The sequence below is a fragment of the Aquarana catesbeiana genome, linkage group LG09 (assembly GCF_042186555.1).
Source record: "Aquarana catesbeiana isolate 2022-GZ linkage group LG09, ASM4218655v1, whole genome shotgun sequence".
Taxonomy (NCBI): Eukaryota; Metazoa; Chordata; class Amphibia; order Anura; family Ranidae; genus Aquarana; species Aquarana catesbeiana.
Genome location: NC_133332.1, coordinates 65,665,621 through 65,687,685, shown reverse-complemented (window position 1 = coordinate 65,687,685; position 22,065 = coordinate 65,665,621).

The window sequence follows — 22,065 nt, the reverse complement described above, 5'->3', positions numbered from 1 at the left end:
TCATGAATTGGCATCCTTAAAAAGTAACTCCACTTTTGTTGAGAAAAAACATTCCCCTCTGGGTGATCAATGTACATTGCAAGGATTTTAACAAACTTTGTTGCAGACCCCTACCTTTTGTTATTCTGAAGGAATACAGTACTTTGAAAAGTATTCATACCCCTTGAAATGTTCCACATTTTGTCACGTTACAACCAAAAAGGTAAATGTATTTTATTGGGATTTTATGTGATAGACCAACACAAAGTTGCACATAATTGTGAAGTGGAAGGAAAATGATAAATGGTTTTCAACATTTTTTACAAATAAATATCTGAAAAGTGTGGTGTGCATTTGTATTCAGCCCCCCCTGAGTCAATACTATGTAGAACCATCTTTCGCTGCAATTACAGCTGAAAATCTTTTTGGGTATGTCTCTAATAGCTTTGCACATCTAGAGAGTGAAATATTTGCCCATTCTACCACAAAGTTTGATTGACTCACTGTGTGTATAACTATTCGAGTTCAATCCCTCTGGTAAGCAGCTTCTCGTGTCTCTGGTGGTGGATCTACTATCAATTGTTATCACACTCTACGCATACATTTGAAGTTAAAGACTGTCACCATATCATATGCACATATATGTGGTTGAGGATTATCATCATATTTTATATATGAAGTTGCGGATCGTCACTGACCTTTTTTGGATATTGCACGTTGAAGTTTCCTTTTTTATAGACATCATATGTCCTATTATTGGACTGTCTGGACTCACTTGTGCACATCATTCATTTTATTTATATTACTTGTCACGGTTTATATGATTGTTTAACCAGTTGCCGACCGCCTAACGCAGATATACTGCGGCAGAATGGCACGGGCAGGCAAAATCACGTACCGGTGCCCGAGGCGGTCGGCTTCTGACTGGGAGCGATCAGAGGTGAGGGGGAGACCATCCATTCGTGCCCCCCCCCCTCGCGATCTCTCCCAGCCAATGAGAATCTTCCCCTGCCTCTGTATAGTACACAGAGGCAGGGGATGTGATGTCATCTCTCCTCGGCTCGGTATTTTCCGTTCCGGCGCCGAGGAGAGAAGACATCCGAGTGATGGTAAAACACACACACACAGTAGAACATGCCAGGCATACTTTACACCCCCCTTTACCCCCCGAATCCCCCCCGATCACCCCCTAATCACCCCTCCCCCACCCCGCCGTCACACTGACACCAAGCAGTTTTTTTTTTTTCTGATTACTGCATTGGTGTCAGTTTATGACAGTTAGTTAGCTAGGGCAGTTAGTATTAGCCCCCTTTAGGTCTAGGGTACCCCCCTAACCCCCCCTAATAAAGTTTTAACCCCTTGATCACCCCCCGTCGCCAGTGTCACTAAGCGATCATTTTTCTGATCGCTGTATTAGTGCCACTGGTGACGCTAGTTAGGGAGGTAAATATTTAGGTTCGCCGTCAGCGTTTTATAGCGACAGGGACCCCCATATACTATCTAATAAAGGTTTTAACCCCCTGATTGCCCCCTAGTTAACCCTTTCACCACTGATCACTGTATAACTGTTACGGGTGACGCTGGTTAGTTTGTTTATTTTTTATAGTGTCAGGGCACCCGCCGTTTATTACCGAATAAAGGTTTAGCCCCCTGATCGCCCGGCGGTGATATGCGTCGCCCCAGGCAGCGTCAGGTTAACGCCAGTACCGCTAACACCCATGCACGCACCATACGCCTCCCTTAGTGGTATAGTATCTGAACGGATCAATATCTGATCCGATCAGATCTATACTAGCGTCCCCAGCAGTTTAGGGTTCCCAAAAACGCAGTGTTAGCGGGATCAGCCCAGATACCTGGTAGCAACTGTGTTTTGCCCCTCCGCCCAGCCCAGCCCAGCCCACCCAAGTGCAGTATCGATCGATCACTGACACTTACAAAACACTAAACGCATAACTGCAGCGTTCGCAGAGTCAGGCCTGGTCCCTGCGATCGCTAACAGTTTTTTTGGTAGCGTTTTGGTGAACTGGCAAGCACCAGCCCCAGGCAGCGTCAGGTTAGTGCCAGTAGCGCTAACACCCACGCACGCACCGTACACCTCCCTTAGTGGTATAGTATCTGAACGGATCAATATCTGATCCGATCAGATCTATACTAGCATCCCCATCAGTTTAGGGTTCCCAAAAACGCAGTGTTAGTGGGATCAGCCCAGATACCTGCTAGCACTTGCGTTTTGCCCCTCCGCCCGGCCCAGCCCAGCCCAGCCCACCCCAGCCCACCCAAGTGCAGTATCGATCGATCACTGACACTTACAAAACACTAAACGCATAACTGCAGCGTTCGCAGAGTCAGGCCTGATCCCTGCGATCGCTAACAGTTTTTTTGGTGGCGTTTTGGTTAACTGGCAAGCACCAGCGTAAGTGCAGTTCAAGCTGGTGAGGTGGCAAGCACAAGTAGTGTCCCGCTGCCACCAAGAAGAAGACAAACAGGCCCGTCGTGCCCATAGTGCCCTTCCTGCTGCATTCGCCAATCCTAATTGGGAACCCACCTCTTCTGCAGCACCCGTACTTCCCACATTCACATCCCCAAGGCGTGACACCCGCTATTATTTTCCCTCCTGTCCTGACAATCCTGGTCTTTGCATTGGTGAATGTTTTGAACGTTACCATGCACTAGTTATTAGCGTAGGGTACAGCATTGCACAGACTAGACACACTTTCACAGGGTCTCCCAAGATGCCATCGCATTTTGAGAGACCCGAACCTGGAACCGGTTACAGTTATAAAAGTTACAAAAAAAAGTGTAAAAAACAAAAAAAATATATAAAATAAAAAAAACAAAAATAGTTGTTTTATTGTTCTCTCTCTCTCTATTCTCTCTCTATTGTTCTGCTCTTTTTTACTGTATTCTATTCTGCATTGTTTTATTGTTATTATGTTTTATCATGTTTGCTTTTCAGGTATGCAATTTTTTTATACTTTACTGTTTACTGTGTTTTATTGTTAACCATTTTTTTGTTTTCAGGTATGCCATTCACGATTTTGAGTGGTTATACCAGAATGATGCCTGCAGGTTTAGGTATCATCTTGGTATCATTCTTTTCAGCCAGCGGTCGGCTTTCATGTAAAAGCAATCCTAATGCAGCCAGTGATTCGGCCAGCTGACCATAGAGCTGATCAGAGACCAGATTGGCTCCAAACATCTCTATGGCCTAAGAAACCAGAAGCTACGAGCATTTCATGACTTAGATTTCGCTGGATGTAAACAGCGCCATTGGGAAATTGGGAAAGCATTTTATCACACCGATCTTGGTGTGATCAGATGCTTTGAGGGCAGAAGAGAGATCTAGGGTCTAATAGACCCCATTTTTTTAAAAAAAGAGTACCTGTCACTACCTATTGCTATCATAGGGGATATTAACATTCCCTGAGATAACAATAAAAATGATTAAAAAAAAAAATGAAAGGAACAGTTTAAAAATAACATAAAAAAGCAAAAAAAATAATAAAGAAAAAAAAAAAAAAAAAAGCACCCCTGTCCTCCCCTGCTGTCGCGCAAAAGCGAACGCAAGCGTTGGTCTGGCGTCAAATGTAAACAGCAATTGCACCATGCATGTGAGGTATCACCGTGAAGTTCGGATCGAGGGCAGTAATTTTAGCAGTAGACCTCCTCTGTAAATCTAAAGTGGTAACCTATAAAGGCTTTTAAAGGCTTTTAAAAATGTATGTAGATTGTCGCCACTGCACTTCTGTGCGCAATTTTAAAGCATGTCATGTTTGGTATCCATGTACTCGGCCTAAGATCATCTTTTTTATTTCATCAAACATTTTGGCAATATAGTGTGTTTTAGTGCATTAAAATTAAAAAAGTGTGTTTTTTTCCCCAAAAAATGCGTTTGAAAAATCACTGCGCAAATACTGTGTGAAAAAAAAAATGAAACACCCACCATTTTAATCTGTAAGCCTTTGCTTTAAAAAAATATATAATGTTTGGGGGTTCAAAGTAATCTTCTTGCAAAAAAAAAAAAATTTTTTCATGTATACAAATAGTGTCAGAAAGGGCTTTGTCTTCAAGTGGTTAGAAGAGTGAGTTATGTGTGACATAAGCTTTTAAATGTTGTGCATAAAATGCCAGGACAGTTCAACCCCCCCCCCCCAAATGACCCCATTTTGGAAAGTAGACACCCCAAGCTATTTGCTGAGAGGTATAGTGAGTATTTTGCAGACCTCACTTTTTGTCACAAAGTTTTGAAAATTGAAAAAAGAAAAAATAATTTTTTATTTCTTGTCTTTCTTCATTTTCAAAAACAAATGGGAGCTGCAAAATACTCACCATGCCTCTCAGCAAATAGCTTGGGGTGTCTACTTTCCAAAATGGGGTCATTTGGGGGGGTTTTGTGCCATCTGGGCATTCCATGGCCTCCGAAACTGTGATAGGTAGTGAGGAGTGAATCAAAAATTTACGCTCTTAGAAATCCTGAAGGCAGTGCTTGGTTTTCGGGGCCCCGTACGCGGCTAGGCTCCCAAAAAGTCCCACACATGTGGTATCCCCATACTCAGGAGAAGTAGCTAAATGTATTTTGGGGTGCAATTCCACATATGCCCATGGCCTGTGTGAGCAATATATCATTTAGTGACAACTTTTTGTAAATTTTTTTTTTTGTCATTATTCAATCACTTGGGACAAAAAAAATTAATATTCAATGGGCTCAACATGCCTCTTAAAGTGGTTTTCCGGCCGAAATTATACTTTTTAGTTAAAAATACCCCTATAATACACAAGCTTAATGTATTCTAGTAAAGTTAGTCTGTAAACTAAGATCTGTTTTGTTAGTTTATAGCAGTAGTTTGTTTGTTTTATAAACTTACAGCAGGCCGTGGCCATCTTAAGTGTGGGCATCTGAAGCCAGACTGTATTTCTTCCTGGATCTCATCCTTGCAGATTTCGCACATGCTCAGTGCAGCACAAGCAGTGTAATAGGTTTCAGGTCAGGTTTCCACAGCAACGGCAATGTCAGAGGAAGTTGCCACCCCTTCCCAGAAGGCACTGCAAACAGGAAATGATGCGATGGGCCGTGGCCAGGGAGGAGGAAGTGAAAAATGAATACAGCAGATATACAGGAGGTGCTGAGAGAAAAAATTTAAAAATATCCAATTCGTTTACAGTGCACAGTTTAGTGAGGGATGCTGAAGAGTTGTAAAAGTGGGTGGAACTCCACTTTAAGTTAGCAATTTCCTTGGGGTGTCTACTTTCCAAAATGGGGTCATTTGGGGGGGTTTGTACTGCCCTGCCATTTTAGCACCTCAAGAAATGACATAGGCAGTCATAAACTAAAAGCTGTGTAAATTCCAGAAAATGTACCCTAGTTTGTAGACGCTATAACTTTTGCGCAAACCAATAAATATACGCTTATTGACTTTTTTTTGCCAAAGACACGTGGCCGAATACATTTTGGCCTAAATGTATGACAAAAATTGAGTTTATTGGATTTTTTTTATAACAAAAAGTAGAAAATATCATTTTTAAAATTTTTTTTCGGTCTTTTTCCGTTTATAGCACAAAAAATAAAAACCGCAGAGGTGATCAAATACCATCAAAAGAAAGCTCTATTTGTGGGAAGAAAAGGACGCAAATTTTGTTTGGGTACAGCATTGCATGACCGCGCAATTAGCAGTTAAAACCACGCAGTGCCAAATTGTAAAAAGTGCTCTGGTCAGGAAGGGGGTAAATCCTTCCGGGGCTGAAGTGGTTAAGCGCTGCACATTTCACCCATTTTTCGACTGTAAAAGTAGAAGCTTGATTGATCAGGTCATTCTATCTGCAAATTCTCTCTATTAGAGTGACAACACTGTGCAATACAGTAGAACTTGTTTGCTTACAGTCGTTACTCTCAGTCCTATTACATAGGTGGTTACATTTTATGGACTTTATAATGTACAGCTTAATTTTATTGTATTATTTTAAAATGAATTTGTTTTTAAACTAATGATTTATATCTGTTGTTATTAGAAATGTATAGTCTTTGTTTTACTTACAGTATCTAATACATGACAAAGGAATCCCAAAGCGTTTTTGGTTGTAACATGACAAAATGTGGAAAATTTAAAGGGGTATGAATATTTTTTCAAGGCACTGTAGCTGTTTGTTTTTAGTGTCCATGCTGAGTGAATCTGTATGGGACTGGTTTTATAACTATCAATCATGGCTCTAATGAGGAAAGTGGCAGGGTCTGCATCACTTTAGACGTGATTTCCCTTTGTGAGTATCTCACCAAAAATGAAATTTTTGTTGCAGGGGATGCTCAGAATCTGACTTGTATCTTAGTGCAGACTTCTGGGAAAATCAGTGAGCCAATCACACAAGTAGGAAATCAAATTCCTCAGGGGCGTTCTGTACACCATCTGTGTATAGAACACCTCCAGGTAGCCATATTGAATTGCATTTTACAGAGAATTACAGTGCTGCAGATTGAAAATGAAAGGTCATTTTTAACCACTTCAATACAGGGCATTTTCACCCCCTTCCTGCCCAGGCTAATTTTCAGCTTTCAGCACTGTCACACTTTGAATGAGAATTGCGCGGTCATGTGACGTTGTACCCAAATTTTGATCGTTTTTTTCCCCACAAATAGAGCTTTCTTTTGGTGGTATTTGATCACCTCTGCGTTTTTTATTTTTTGCGCTATAAACAAAAAAAGAGTGACAATTTTGAAAAAAACATAATATTTATTACTTTTTGCTATAATAAATATCTAATTTTTAAAAAAAAAAAACATTTTTTTTCCTCGGTTTAGGCCGATTCTTCTACATAGTTTTGGTAAAAAAAAATCCCAATAAGCGTATACTGATTGGTTTGCGCAAAAGTTATATTGTCTACAAAATAGGAGATAGATTTGTCATTTTTATGATGATTTTTTTTTTTACTACTAATGGCGGCGATCTGTGATTTTTATTGTGACTGTGACATTGCAGTGGACAGATCGGACACTTTTGACACTATTTTGGGACCACTGACATTTATAACGCGATTGGTGCTATAAAAATGCACTGTTTAATGTATAAATGTGACTGGCAGGGTAGGGGTTAACAATAGGGGGCGCTGTAGGGGTTAAATGTGTGTCCTAGGGAGTGATTCTAACCAGGGGGGAGGGGACTGATGAGGGGAGGAGACCGATCGGTGTTCCTCTGTACGAGGAACATACGATCAGTTCTCCTCTCCCACCCAAAAGGACATAGATCTGTGTGTTTACACACACAGATCCACGTCCCTGCTCTGTGATGAGCAATCACGGGTGCCCGGCGGACATCGCAGCCGGTGGGCACGCGCATTGGGTCCCCAGTGATGCGGCGAGCTCGCGCTCTCCACAATGCCGGGAAGCCGAGGACGTCATATGACGCCCACCCAGAGGGAGGAAGGGTTCCTGCTGCTGTCATTTTACTATACGGCGGTAGGGAACTGGTTAATAGTAGACATGTGCGATTCGTTTCATACGAATCGTAAATTCGTACATTCGGGAGGATCCAAAATACGAATTGCTATGCTTCCGAATTTTGTACGAAATACGAAATTTCATTTACAAATTTCGGATCCAAATTCCTAACGAACATTTGTAATTGTTACAAAAAGTTAACAAACCTAAAAGTTAAAAACCCTGGAAGTTAGCACAGCACAGGGATGGTGGGAGCCCCTTATAATGATAAATTCATCATTACAAACATTCGTAATGTTACGAAAAGTTAACGAACCTAACGAAAATTCGTATTTCGTACGAAATTTCGGACACGAATTACGAAATAAGAATTAATTCTAATACGAAATGGAACGGAACGAAAACAAAATGAATGTATTGACGGCGCACATGTCTAGTTATTAGCTTTCAATTACAGTATGACTTGTGTCACAATTGTATACACTATATTGTTTTTTTTTTATTTGCTATTTTTTTTTCTTTTAATCAAAATACCCAAAGTTGAACTGTTATATTAGTGCAGTCTTGACTCTGATAGCAGACACTCATGAAAATGTTATATAATAAAGGTGTTGTGGGTATTACATAAAAGAAAACTAAGAGCTTTGTGAGAGTGACGTTCTCTCCCACAGTCCAGAGAAAGGATCAACTCAGAGCTTAGGCAGGAGACGGGTCATCCTCCATGGAGAACTTCCAGTCTGACACTTGACTGACTGGTTTTCTTGGTACAAAGCTCTTGATTCATTTTATGGACAATTTACAAGTCATCCCCACTGTGCCAAACATGAAAAGATGCGATTGGGGTCTAAGAGTGCTAGAGAACATAGAGATCGGGAGCATATCGATGAAATTGTGATTTTTTTGGGGGTTAAAGTTCTTCTTAAATGTTTTTTTCTTTTAAAGTTTGTAGTTAACCTCAGTTTGTGAGTCCAGCAAAGATTATGGTGAGGGTAAATTTGACAAACCTACCACTAATATCATGCTAAATATTTTTTGTATTTATTTGCACAATAAATTTAAAAAGCGGTTTATTTTTTAGTGTAACTAAAGCCAAAAAAAAAACGCAATTTTTTTTTATATGGTTTTGAATATATTAGAAAATGCTTTTGCTATCTTAGAGCGAGAGAGAGAGATTTTCTTTAACTTCCTGTCCTGAAGACGCAAGAGGAAGTGAGAGGACATTTCCCCATAATTGGAGAAATTATTATCATACAGGATTTATATAGCACTGACAGTTTACGCAGCACTTGTCTCCAGTTGTCATCGGAAAAAACGTTCCTACTGAAAGATTTCTCCTGTATTCGTACTCTGGTAACAACTTAAAATGTTGGATATCTCCTCACCATTCTAATGGTCACCAGGACAAATAGAGGGGTGAATCTCCCCATCTAATGCCACACTTTGACATTAGATACATTTAAAGACAGCAGTTGAGACCGACATACAAATCATCCCATTATAAACTGGGCCAACTGTGAACCCGGAACTGCTGTTATAAAGCACACAAAAATATAAAACAATTGATTCTATTTAACATGGAGTTGTTTGGGGGTTTCCAAGCCCTCATCAATGAGCTTCTAGGAAAAGGACTAGTGACTCCCCCTCCCCCATATATTTTTCTGCTGATTCCTGGCTGGTGCAGTAAACACTGCTGTTTTGCAGGCAAAAAAAGAATTAGAGGAAATCAGCTGCTTTGGATTACCATACTTAAGATCATTGTGCAATCACTCAGCAAACAAAGGTGTTAAGGGAAAGAAAGAATGCTTTGCACAAACTGACCGAAATGTCTGAAACAGACATGAAATGGCCCTAAAACTGGTCCTGGCTGTGATCACTAGAATCTTACAATCATGTAAAAGTTTTTAATAATTATAATAATTATCGACTCTTAAAAACTTTTTTTTTTTTTAATTCTTTATTTAGCAAAAGGCATGGGTTTTACAGACTGTGTATACAGACATTGTAACATGGATAAGGCAGTTCAGACTCAGCTGAGTAGTCACAGAACAGTCAATAATACAGCAACTCATGTAAAGCTCAAAAGGTTATCATTCTATCAAAAGTCCATAAAAACTTCCCAAACAACACAACGGAGATTCCTTTAGCCCAGAGTGTAAGTCCTTCATAAGTTGCCTGCCAGTTGCCAGAGACCTGTGTCCCATACCTTTTGACCACATATTTTAACTAATTAATAAGAGGGAGCAAAACAAAAAGAACAGGAAGACAAAAAGAAAAAAAAGGGGAGGAGGTGAAAGGAAGGGGAGAGTAAAGGGGAAGGGGGGATGCGCCAGTAGGGGAGGGAACCCAGTCCAGCATGGAATAATTGACTCAATAAATAAATATCCACCCTAGTAGAACACTCCAGGCGGAACCTTACTGGTTAATCAACTCTTGGTAAGAGGTAGAATAGACAAAGATTGACCATGGGTACCATGTGTCGTGTAGCCAACCTACTCCTCCCTATGGCAGAAAGAAGCTGTGAGGCGTTCCATATGTTCAATGTCATTGATTTTAGACAGCCATTACGAATTGGGAGGTGTGATAGGTTGTTTCCATAAAGCAGGTATGCAAGTCCTGGCTGCATTTAGCAAGTGTACAGTAAGGGAGGATTTATACCTCGAAAGCAGGACACTATTGAGGTGAAGTAAGTAACTCATAGGGTGAGTCCCAAGGTCCACTGATGTGAGCTTAAGTGCCAACTGGCGAACTTGGTCCCAAAAAAGGGCACATTTTTGCCATTTTCAGAAGATATGCAAGTAAGAGCCTTCTTCCCTCTCACACCTCTACATTTTATGTAGAGTAGTCAGAACCCTGTACCCGTGGCATAAAATGTCATAGCCCTGCTCTTAAAACTTATTTGAAAATCTTGTGCACAAAACGAACCGCCTTCTCCACCTGCACCGGCATAACTTTTTTTTTTTTTTAAGTTTTGAAGAGTCTGTAAAGTTGAGACACTGTTAGGTTTTAGTTGGAATTCCACTTTAAAAAATTAGTGAATCCAAAAATGACCACTGTTTTTTGCACAGATTTTACTAGGTTAATTTAATTGATGCCTTTTAAAAAAATCTCTTTTCGGCAGCATAACACAAGGATTCTTCCATCTTCCAGCACCCTTTACTTCCCTTCTGAGGGGTTCTTTTTTCCTGTTCCCACTGGTGCAGTTTCCAGTGGTACAACAACACACCTCTTTCCAACATGAATAGTGTAGATCAGTCACAATGTCTTTCAAATTTTTATTGTTTCTGTATTCTAACTGGTGGGTTATCGAACTTTTCTACAAAAGAGACAGCAAAAATAATATAAGGGGGAAGTGTCAGAACCTCTGTCCAGTTTTAATTGCTATTTGGAGCTGGTGACCCCCATTCCTCTCATTTCAGTGTTGTCACAAAGCTAAAGGGACTAGGCATTAATGGCATGTCAATGTGTATTATACATCTACAGCAGAAACCTCCATAGATGGGGAAAAAGACCATTGTCGGTCGGTTTGATATACATCGCTATTATATGGTCAAATAAGGGGCATCTGCTCATGTCCCCCAACTGACCTAAAACCCATGGGATCATCCCAATGTATGAATAAATCTCTTCGGTACTCTGGGTTCAGTACATCTTACATCTTCCTTGATGGCAGTAAATGTATGTCCACTAGGTCAAACTGTCCACCACAGAAGTGGTTGGCCACTGGGCAAATGTGTAGCCAGTGGGACAAGCTGTTTACCATGTAATTGAATGGGAGACCACCAGGACAAGCTGTCCACCACAGAAGTGAATGGGAAGCAGCCTGCTTTCCAAGGGTTCCTGAACTTGTGTGAATAACCACCAATGCGGGGACATTTTTTACCTACTGACCAGCAAAACTGGGCAATTTTACCTCCAATTGACACCAGGGCATTTGTTCCTTCCACTGGCACCAATGATAGGTCATACTTCCTTCCACTGATATAAACGTTGGAACACTATTCCTCCCACTGACATCAAGGATGAAGCACTATTCTTCCCATTAATACCAACAATTCCTGCCACTCACACCAATGATGGGGCACTATCCCTGCCATTCACACCAATGGTGGGGCACTATTCCTGCCACTGACACCAATGATGGGGCAGTATTCCTCTCATTGACACCAATCATGGGGCACTATTCCTTCCACTGACACCGACAATGGAGCATTATTCCTCCTCCTACTGACCACAGATGCTATTTTTTTTTTTACTCCCACTGACCACCAAGCCAGAGGCATCTTCTACTTCCACTGGCCATATTGGGCCACTGGCCCTCCTAATGTCTGAAGGACAGTAAATTGATCCTTTATTTAAAAAGTTTGGAGACCTCTTATCAAATTTCTGAAAACAAATGAAAAGAAAGGCATAATCACAAACTGTTTGCAGGAATAAGTGCAAAACAATACAGCAAAACCCATATAAATAGAATATAATCAGTTGAGAAACGATAAAATCCTAAATCAAAAGTGTCATGTGCTTTCTCAAATATAGGGATATTTGGAACTTAGTAGTACCCTTAGGCCTCATTCACATAGGCATACTTATGCCTACATCCATGCCGAAGAGCCATCTTCGTCCGCATGGGTTGCACAGAAATTCCATGGATCTGTGTGCAGGCAGTTCTTTTATGTCTATTGAGACTTCATGGCTGCACAGACACAGCTGCTGGTCCGAATTTGACAGATGTGCAAGTGCGTGTCCCCAAACTCAGATGGTCTGCATTCAGGGACATGCACCCACACCTACATGGCTGTTAAACTGACACGATAGAGAGACATGAGTGGGACTGCCTTCACGCATATGCATGGAACAGTTGTGCATCCCATGTGGGTGAAGATGGCGCTTGTGAACAAGGCCTTAGGCATAACAGATCACAAAAATAGTATTTGGCACTGCTGCCGGAGTACAATGTTGGAGCAATTTTTCTGTCCTCTGACCATGGGGCTTTTTTCCCTCCCGGTAACATTGGCATTTTTAGCTATGCCAATGTAACTAAACTAGGCCCCATATTCCATGCAATGTATCCATGCCCACATTTTGCCATATTTGTTCTATGTGTCAAAAACTCATTCCTCCCTCGTTTTAAGGTTCTTAGGTTGAAAGGTACAGTATGTTTGTGCATTACATATACACTTTAATAAGGCTCATACAAACCAGCAGATTTATACAACAATCACAGTAAAGAATGGTCATGAAGTGGATAGATCATCCAACCACCATCTCATGTCTATGGGCACCAATAATCTTTTCTTAATTGCTGTTCAGATAGTTTCTACAATCAGTAAAAATGTTTCTTGGCAATTCTATAGGATGACAGGTCTTGACCAATGACAAATAAACAATGATGCACTCCTTTTTTGCATGTTGCTAGTCAGAATTACATTCTAGCATTGCCCTCGACCCCCCTGTACCCCTTCCGCCCCTATACGTTATTTTGACTTATCTAATTTAGCAAATGTCCCAATCCTCTTACGTTCTGTGCTCCCCCAGCAGATTGGTAACTGAATTAGGAGGGATTACCTATCCCGGCAACATGACAAATAGGTTCTGCAATAGAGGATGACAGCTGCCCGGGAGAAGCAGGGGATGCTGGGTAACCACTTTTAATTAAGGGACAAACTCAGCCAAATAGAAAAATAACAGTTTGTTTATGTGTTTTCCTCTCTTTTCCTCCAGTAAATAATTGGAAACCTTCAGTTTTTCAAATTAATTAAATTCTTCCAGCCAGAGACGCTGCTGGATATTTATAATCAGTCACCAAGCAAACATTCAATAAGGAAAATGGATGCCTTAAATTGCTGGAGGTTGATTAATGTTTTAATAAACAGACTGTTCAGTGCTCAGATCTAAGAATAGAGATGCCCATAGACATTAGGGGACCATCTCCCAATCCTGTTATTTCTGATTGCAACAGGTGACTTTTGCGTTTGGAAGAACCTGCAGACCCTGCCAACTGAGGCTCATTGGGGCAACTCTAAAGGGGCAGGTTAGGAAATATTGTCAGATTGGTAAAAGATGGGTGCAAAGGGTCAAGAACAACTGCCCCTTCCTCCTCTTAAGTTGGCCAAACACATGGAAATAAGATAGAGCTATTAGACTTTATATTTCATTTTTTGGTTGAAGTAGCAATGCAATTGGAGATAAAAAATGGGGATTTTGATTATTTACAAGCAGGTGGAAAAAGAGATTGCACTGACGGAAACCGGTGGAAAAATCAGATGGCTTTCAAAGACATTGCTCTAAATTTTTTTCTGTTTTCCATTAGAAGTTTTGAAGAAGTTGGTGGTGGTCGATCAACATCGTAGGTGGTAAATTGCTTAGGCAGCCCATAGATGATTCTTTTTTTTTTTTTGTTCAACCAGCGGGGTGGATGAGAGAATCCTCCTTGTTCGGCCTTTGTATTCCAACAGCTGATAGACTTCCCTGCCATCAGAATACACTGATTGAATGGAAATTCTCAAACAGGGCGGTTGTACAGAACACAATCTGTAGATTGACCTCTGTACAACCACCCTGACCATACATGGATCGAAATTCGGCAAGTCCCTGCAGAATCGGCCAAAGTTCAATCCATATATGGCTGGCTTTAGTTCCTGGCAAACCCAGTTGAAATTGATCGTGATTTGACACATGCATGGCCAGCATAAGGTCTAACCATCTTTACACAACCATTCGTGTTTAGAGAAGGACTATCTGGCACAGCTCCCTGAAGATACACAGATCTTACCTGCAGGTCCAACTGCCCCTATATGCACACTGTCTCTATAAGTCCAAGTGAACATGTGCATTTTCCATCGTGGGCAAAGTGACAGGTTACCTTAATTACCTGGTCCATCTTCCTGCTGCTAACACTCACCTTCTCTTCACTCTTCTGCCACTCTGTTCACTTGCTACAGTGAAAATGAAATGCTTGGTACTTCTGGGGTTGAGGTCTACAACCCTATCCAGAAGCCAATCAATTTACCCTACTCAGGACTTTTTCTATTCCTTCATTCCTGTACATTTGTAACATGTTACATGTTCTGAATATGGATGTAACGTGTAACATGTTACAAAAGGTGAACTTATCCTTTAAACTCCAGCCCCACAGCTTCATTCAAATGAAATGCATTTATGGGAACCACTTTTTTCGCTCGTCTTGTGATCCACACACCTCTGCCACACTTCATAGTGTCCAGTGAACAGGATGGGAGTGGAAAGGTTACATAGGGAGATGCATTGCTGAACCAAGAGACAAGCCTGCCAGCTATAAAGTGTGACAGATAGTTTCTCCTGTAGTATGATATTGCTGATTACAGAGTTCAATAGATTAAACTGCAATTTACACACACAAGTAAATGAGACAACAAAGCAATTCCTCCCTTTCTTTACAGCCCTATGTGAGGTTTCAAACACAAAATAGCATACCTGAAAGTAGATACTGTAATTGTTACTGCACTTTCTTTAGATGACAACTTATAGTGCTTTGGGAATCCTTTGTCATGTATTAGATACTGTAAGTAAAACAAAGAATATACATTTCTAATAACAACAGATATAAATCATTAATTTAAAAACAAATACATTTTTAAATAATGTAATAAAATTAAGCTGAAACCATTATAAAGTCCATAAAATGTAACCACCTATGTAATAGGACTGAGAGCAGGGGCGGATACAGAGTCTAGTCTCGGGAGGGGCACTGCTAGAAAATACTTTTTTTGCAGGCAATTTATTGGGGAAATGGCTGGTGTTGGCGCTTCAATCATCACAGCACCATGGTTGTTATGGTGTCAGGATGATTGAAGCACAATTATTTCTATTATTACATTGGAATATAAAATAAAATGATTCAACTCACCCTAATGCTGAAACAGTGGGAGCCCTGAGTGTGTCCCTTGCCACCGTCGCCTGCCACCAGATACTGATTGTCACTTGCCACGTCACCTGCCACAAGTTGCGGATTGTTATTTGCCACGTCACCTGCCACAAGTTGCGGATTGTTACTTGCCACGTCACCTGCCACGCAATGCGGCTTGTCACTTGCCACGTCACCTGCCACACGTTGCGGATTGTCACTTGCTGTGTCACTTGCCTGCTACAAGGTGCGGATTGTCACTTGCCATGTCACCTGCCATACATTGCAGGTTGTCACTTGCTGTGTCAATTGCCACGTCACCTTGCCACCAGATGCAGATTGCCACTTGTTGTGTCAATTGCCACGTCACCTTGCCACCAGATGCAGATTGTCACTTGCTGTGTCACCTGTTACATCACCATGCCACCAGATGCAGATTGTCACTTGCTGTGTCACTTGCCTGCTACAGCTACACGGTGTTGATTCTCACTTGCTGTGTCCTAGTATGAAGGCAGGCAGCAGACAGATGATGTAATCTCTCTGCTGCCCGCAGCTGCACAGTGAAGGCAGGAGAGTGGTGATGCAGGGCGGGCGGTGAAAGATGATGTCATCTCTCATCTCCCCCGCCCGCCCGCTCACCTGCCTACTGGCCTGTTCGGCCGCTTACCCGCCGGCATGCTGACTGATCCACCCTCCAGCCCGCTAACTGATCCGCTGCCCCCGCTAACTGATCCGCCAGCTTACCCGCTGGCCCAGCTAACTGATCCTCTGGCTCACCTGCCGGCCCCACTGACTGATCCCCTGGCCTGAGAAACTGATCCGCTGGCTCACCAACTCGCTAACTGATCCACTGACTTACCCGCCGGCCCCGCTGACTGATCCACCTGCCTGCCTGTCACCAATTTCCGGGGGGGGGGTTCAATTGCCATGTTGCCCCCCCTGGATCTGCCCCTGACTGAGAGTAACGACTGTAAGCACACAAGTTCTACTGTATTGCACAGTGTTGAGAGCTTGCTGATAGAATGACCTGATCAATCAGCTGCTTCTTAAACATTATCCATTTACAGGCTGGGGCAGTCAATGACCAAGTTGTATTGCTCTAACTGAAGCAGAGAATAGTAAGGTCACCGTGTGGCAGCAGTGAGTAATCTGAAAAATTGTCTGAACAGAATAACATAACCATTAACTGATAAACAGGACACACACCCATATTTCAACAGTGTAATTAGCTGATTATCTGGAGTTTGCTTTATAATCCCTCATCAAGTCTATGAACGTCCTGTACCTCAAGGCATTGTTTCATTTGGATTCCTTGCAGGTCTACTTCGTTACAGCAAACAATTACACTTCACAGTGGCTTGAAAAAGTATTCATACCCCTTTAATTTGTCCATATTTTGTCATGTTACAACCTAAAACGTAAAAGTATTTTATTGGGATTTTATGTGATAGACCAACACAAAGTGGCACATATTTGTGAAGTGAAAAGAAAAAATGATAAATGGTTTTTTACATTTTTTTACAAATAAATATCTGATAAGTGTGGCGTGCATTTGTATTCAGCCCCCTTTACTCTGATACTCCTAACTAAAATCTAGTGGAACCAATTTTTTTCTGAAGTCACCTAATTATCTAAATGGGCACTGGATGTCCCTAGCTTGGATGATGAAGGCTGGGAGGAATTAGGGGAATCTACCTTTCTACAGCTGGTTTCCACAAGGGACAGGTTGATTCAGTACAAAATTCTACATAGGATCTACCTCACACCTGCACGTTTACAAAGACTATATCCCTCCGTTCCTGCGGAGTGTTGGCGGTGTACCCAGACTTTATCCACGTATTTTGGCAATGCCCTAATATTTAAATTTTCTGGGAAGCGGTGGTCTCGGTCAAACAATCTGTGACTAATATTCATGTGCCCTGGCCAGTGGAGGTTTGTTTGCTGGGTTTGGTTGACAGCCTGGCTCATCTTCAGGCCTCCAGGACGCTGATAGGACTACTATTGTTCTTTTTTCAAATTCTTTATTTATAGAAGAAAAGAGAAACATCCGTCAGAGCAGAACAGTAGAGAGTGGGATCCATGCCCCTCATCAAGTAAATACACAACACAAAGACATAAATTGAGGTACATACAGTAACAAGTTAAATTGGTCTCTAGTGGTTCCCAAATCAAAATCCCATACTAAAAGCAGGACAGTTATAAGAGGGTTCACCCATATGGATAATATGATATTCATAAGACAAATTACTATATAATGACAAGGTAATTAAGGGTCAGAAATGCCTCGGGGGGGGGGGGGGGGGGTTGGAAAGAGTCAGGGTGACGGTGTGCATCTATATAAGAGGGGCAGATGGACCTCAGTCTCCAACAGAGGCACCAAAAAGTGCCTTACCCTCATCTGAGTACACAAACATGTTCCAATACGCCCATGTTTTGGTGTATTGTTCTCTTTTGTTTTGGGCCGTGAGAACCAGATCCTCTAGCGCAGTGATGGTGAACTTTGGCACCCCAGATGTTTTGGAACTACATTTCCCATGATGCTCATGCACTCTGCAGTGTAGTTGAGCATCATGGGAAATGTAGTTCCAAAACATCTGGGCTGCCAATGTTCGGCATCACTGCTCTAGAGCATTAATGTCCCTGATTCTGTGAAGCCACGTGGCTATAGATGGGGGGACTAGGGTCTCTCCAGCACAGGGCGATACAAGCCTTGGCGGCTAGACATGTGCGATTAGTTTCGCATGAATCAAAAATTCATACGAATTTCCGTAAATTCGTACATTCGGGAGGATCCGAAATACAAATTGCTATGCTTCCGAATTTTGTACGAAATACAAAATTTCGTTTACGAATTTTGGATTCAAATTCCGTTACAACGGAAACGTGACTGGTGTTCTGTTGACCAATCAGAGGTTTTCTTCTGCTGCTGAGTGAGGGTTGGGAAAATTACCTTTTTTAATATGGGAGTGGGAGACTGGTACTGGTAGTCGATGGGAGATTCAGAATCGGACAAAATAAGAATGTTCGTTAATTACGATTATTCGTTATGATGAAGTTAAAAGCCCAGGAAGTCAGCACAGCACAGGGATGGTGGGAGCCCCTCATAATGAGCACAGCAGGGGTACAGCCCCAGGAGGAAGTCAGCACAGCACAGAGATGGTGGGAGCCCCTCATGAACACAGCACAGGGAAGGTGGGAGCCCCTCATGAGCACAGCACAGGGATGGTGGGAGCCCCTCATGAGCACAGCACAGGGATGGTGGGAGCCCCTCATGAGCACAGCACAGGGATGGTGGGAGCCCCTCATAATGAGCACAGCAGGGGTACAGCCCCTTAGGAAGTCAGCACAGCACAGGGAAGGAAGTTCCCTCTGGGGCTGTACCCCTGCTGTGTTCATTATGAGGGGCTTCCACCATCCCTGTGCTGTGCTGACTTCCTCGGGGAAGTCAGCACAGCACAGGAATGGTGGGAGCCCCTCATAATGAGCACAGCAGGGTACAAACCCAGGAAGTCAGCACAGCACAGGGATGGTGAGAGCCCCTCATAATGAGCACAGCAGGGGTACAGCCCCAGGAGGAAGTCAGCACAGTGATGGTGGGAGCCCATCATAATGAGCACAGCAGGGGTACAAACCCAGGAAGTCATTACAGCACAGGGATGGTGGGAGCCCCCTCATAATGAGCACAGCAGGGGTACAAACCCAGGAAGCGATCACAGCACAGGGATGGTGGGGGCCCCTCATAATGAGCACAGCAGGGTACAAACCCAGGAAGTCAGCACAGCACAGGGATGGTGGGAGCCCCCTCATAATGAGCACAGCAGGGTACAAACCCAGGAAGTCAGCACAGCACAGGGATGGTGGGAGCCCCCTCATAATGAGCACAGCAGGGGTACAGCCCCAGGAGGAAGTCAGTACAACACAGGGATGGTGGGAGCCCCTCATAATGAGCACAGCAGGGGTACAGCCCCAGGAGGAAGTCAGCACAGCTCAGGGATGGTGGGAGCCCATCATAATGAGCATAATGAGTCAGAGGACTGCCATATTGAGAAAGGTATTTGTTGCTTTTTAAATTCATCATAACGAACGTTCGTAATTGTTACGAAAAGTTAACGAACCTAACGAAAATTCGTATTTCGTACGAATCGTGACGAAGAACAGATTTCTTGTAGGTTCTTAGAGGAATCTCTGAGCAGTGGAGTAAGAAGAAGGCAGAATCCGCTGGGATTGGGAAGTCGGTAAACTGTTAGGTGATCTTTTGCACCTCTAGCTAATGGCCTAATTTTCGGACAGTTCCAAAAAATATCGGGCAAGGTCCCTCGCTCCCCCTGGCATCTCCAGCAGTGGTCAGAGATTTCCGGAGAATATTTACTAAGAACTGATGGAGTATGATACCAACACGTTAAAAGCTTGTAGCTATTTTCTTGAACACGGATGCAGATGGAAGATTTCAAAGCCAGGTATACAATGGCCTGGCGTTGAACTGACGTAAAGGTTCTATTGAGATCTCTTTCCCAGGTGTTAAGACTAGGCATAACAAAATCTTCAGGGGGGAGATCAATAGCGCATAAATCTTAGATAGGGATCTAGGAAGAGGATCACTATCCTCGCAATATGATTCAAATACTGTAATGCCGCGTACACACGGTCGGACTTTTCGTCTACAAAAGTCCAACGGACGCTGACGGACTAAAGCTGGCTGGTAATCCGATCGTGTGTGGGCTTCTCCGGACTTTCAACGGACTTTTTTAGCCTCAAATCCGACGGACTTTAGATTTGAAGCATGCTTCAAATCTTTACGTCGTAAGTACGACGGACCCCGAAGTCCGCTCGTCTGTATGCTAGTCCGACGGACAAAAAAACGACGCATGCTCATAAGCAAAAACTAAACGGAAGCACTCGGTCTAGTAAAACTAGTGTTCGTATTGTAGGTAGCACATTCATCACGCTGCAAAATCTGTGATCGTTGAATGCAGCGCATTTTATTTCTTCTTTACGAAGGCTCTATAAAGAACGAAGGTGTTTTGCTGTTCATAATCAGAGTTCTCCCAAACTGATTTCTGGATTCTTTTTCTCTTTGATCTCATGAATGATATAGTATGCATTTTAAAAACAATGTTTCCATACTAATAATACTTTTTCCCCTTTTTTTTTTTTAGGTTTGTAAAGTTACCACAAAGAACCCATTATTCTGTGTTTTTTTTTTTATAGTGATTATTTTTTAGTTTTTAGATAAAGTTAACCCAAAGCACCGTTTTTGGTTACGTAAATTTTTGGATTTTCAAGACTTACCACTTGAACATTATTAACATTAGTAATGTATTTTTGGTGTGTTTTTTTTCTAACTCAATGAGATTGTTGTCCCTTGTTAATTTAACATTGTGTGTAAAATCAATGATTTCAAAGAAAAAACATAAAAAGTCTTTTGCTAAACTCAAAAAATGATCCATTTATTCATGGTCAAAATAAAATAAAGAGGAAGTCAACGCTGGAAAAAGTCGGTGTACCAGAAAATTGGGATCTTGCGGAGTCCATATAAGAGGGAGCACAATCTGGTCCAAGAATCCCAGAGATCAACAGCACCAGCAGATGATCTAGATGTCCCCAGACTGTGGTCCTACAACAGCCTGCGTCTTCTGTCAGACCAGACTGAACCCAGGTCATCATTTTCTTCTCTTCCCTGCAGCCTTTCCTCCACGCTGCCCTGCAGCCTTCCCTGTAGCCTTCTTTTGAGGCTGTGGCTCTGGTGTTTCAGTTGTGGCAGGAGGAGGAGGAGGAGGAGGAGGAGGAGGAGGGGGGGCTGCCTCATGTAGTTGGGTGTTTTGTGTTAGCGTGCCCTGCAGCCCCTTATGGATTGTTTCCCCAAATAGGCGCTCACAAATGAGGCGCTGCTCCCTATTCATCTGAAGAAGCCTGCTGGCTAAGTAGCAGCCATAGGATTCTTCCGCTTCGGGGGGGCTCCTTAAAAAACGGGTGGCCTCTTGCATGAGGCGCAGGGATGCGTCCTGTGTGACCATCCCCTTCCTGGCCCTTTTTTTGGGAAGGTGGAGGGGAGGCACTTGGGATTCGGTCAGGCTCCTACTGGGCCCAGCCACCTCACTTGGCCCAGCCACCTCACTTGGCCCAGCCACCTCACTTGGCCCAGCCACCTCACTGGGAGCAGCCACCTCACTGGGAGCAGCCACCTCCTGCCTGACACTGGGCCCAGCCTCCTCCAGGATGATGGTGAATCCGGCCTCCTCCAGGCTGTCCATGGGCCTGGTCTCCTCCTGCCTGCCACTTTCCCCACATTCCTCCTGGATGGACTCATCCTGTGTATAAAAAAAGGACAATAGTTTGAGTATATTTTTTTGGGTTCATCAATGACACACAGTTTGCTTCTCATGAATAGCAAATTCAATGTGAATACTTCTCTTTAATAAAAGAGTCTAATCAGACACCCTAATTATTTCAAGCAGGTGCCAAACATATTTAGCCACTACTGTCAATTGATATGTATACACAATTTTGAGTGCCAAATTATTTTAGACAATTATAACATCCAGTTAACATCATTAATATTAGTACAGTAAATATTTGTTAAAATAATTTACCTGACTCCAGATGGTCATATCTGGTTCATCCAGGATGGAAGACCCAGCTTGCTCCTCATCAGCCTCTGCTGGGGTGGAGGGAAGGGTGGAGGGAAGGGTTGAAAGTGATGGCCTGGCTTCATTCTGGTCATCCAGAAAACGGAGTTGATTATAGTACCACAGCCTGGGTACATAAACATCATCTGCTGATG